The 1,730-nt window shown below is 43.5% G+C and overlaps 1 non-coding gene across 1 annotated transcript; it reads right to left on the bottom strand.

Moving 5' to 3' along the window:
• Window positions 1-616: 616 nt before the first annotated feature.
• On the bottom strand, window positions 617-815 carry LOC144494516 (U2 spliceosomal RNA). The gene has a single exon (XR_013498086.1). It is a non-coding gene; the product is annotated as a U2 spliceosomal RNA (small nuclear RNA).
• Window positions 816-1,730: the final 915 nt, after the last annotated feature.

Here is a 1,730-nt window from a genome sequence, read left to right on the forward strand (position 1 = left end):
CTGTCTTGGGCTTGATCTACATGATCCAAGCTGATTGGAGTAGGCATTGCACCTCCTCCAAGGCTTGATCTCATTTGCATCTTCGCCAAAAGGCCGACATACTGCTTTTACAATTTTTACAATACTACATGATGCTTAGTTACAAGATATTACGTTCATTACATTTCAGTTCTTTAAACTACATACATTTGTCAGATTTCACTGTGTGCTGTTGTTTTTCAGATTAGCACACAGTTACGCAGGCCGAGGGTGTTCTATAGTTACCGGGCCCTCGGTCTGCCTCGGTTGAAAGGCTTAACATGGTGGCCTTTCCCCATTGTGTCTTTGCGGCGGCTGCCCCAAGCTTGAGCACGTCCCTCAGCACGTAGTCCTGGACCTTAGAATGTGCCAGTCTGCAACACTCGGTCGAGGACAAATCTTTACACTGGAAGATCAGAAAGTTCCGGGCGGACCAAAGTGCTTCCTTCACCGAGTTGATGACCCTCCAGCAGTGAGTTGTTCAAAATTTTTTTTAAAAATCCAATTCAATCAAATCAAGTCCAATTCAGAGTCTCAACAAGTTGAGACATTCCCGATCCAAACTGACAAGACAGGGCTCTCACCTCCTGTCTTGGGCTTGATCTACATGATCCAAGCTGATTGGAGCAGGCATTGCACCTCCTCCAAGGCTTGATCTCATTTGCATCTTAGCCAAAAGGCCAAGATGCCGCTTTTACAAATTGCTTCAAATGAAGCTAAAATGTAACCTAATGACTTCAACCAAGCACAGCATGTCGATACTACGCTTGATCTTAGCCAAAAGGCCAAGAAGTGATTGAACCAGAGACTTGCAATGTCTTTTCTTGACTTCCTGGTTTTAATACCAAGTATCCCATGCACTTTCTTAACCACCTTACCAACTTGCGCTCCAACATTCAAAGGTTTATGAATACGTACTCCCATATCCCTCATCTTGGTAACCCTCAAGCTAGTACCATTTATATTATACTGTAACTGTGCATGCAGAGCCTAACAAAACAATGGAGCTCCTTCAATCAGAAGCTAGTCACCTTCAAGGACAATTGACTTTTTTCACATCCTTATGGTTCTCTCTTCAGATCAGTAAAGCAGCAACACCTTTCAATACTAATGCTGCTCAAATTGGCTTCTTTCTTTCTATTCTTTTCTTCCTCTGTAATATAATGATGCAGATAAGCATTTCTAGAAAATGATTAGTAAGTGTTTCCTTTATTTATGGCAGTAGTTGCCCTCTTAATCAAAAATGTGTGAATGCTTGGTTTGGTTAGTAATTACCAACCTGCTAATGAATTTGCAGGAAGATACAGCTTAGAAGCAAAAGCCTAGAAATTTGATTGCGAGGAGCAACCAAAAAGAGGCAGACGGAGGGCATGACTTGCATGGCAGGTGCCTGTTCACCAGGTCACTGATATTGGCAAAGGTAGCTCCCTATCATGAATCAATCACTACTTATTGCCTAATCACCAGTTTGGCAGAGGCTGTGCACGGGATATTGTGTTTCACTGATGCCATTTAAAGATAGTTAGTGCCTGTTAAAGGGTGCAGACAGCAGGGTAACTTTATCAGTGGAGGAGAGAGGGAGGGCTCATGAGTGGGGTGACAGTGAGGGAGAGAATTATTGGGGGGTGTTCTGAGAATTGCAAGGGAGAGATTGCAGCTGGAGATTCAGAAAGGACGCCCAGGTCCTTGGGTGCAGTGTTGAAGTTTCTAGC

The sequence above is a fragment of the Mustelus asterias genome, chromosome 5 (genome assembly GCF_964213995.1).
Source record: "Mustelus asterias chromosome 5, sMusAst1.hap1.1, whole genome shotgun sequence".
NCBI lineage: Eukaryota > Metazoa > Chordata > Chondrichthyes > Carcharhiniformes > Triakidae > Mustelus > Mustelus asterias.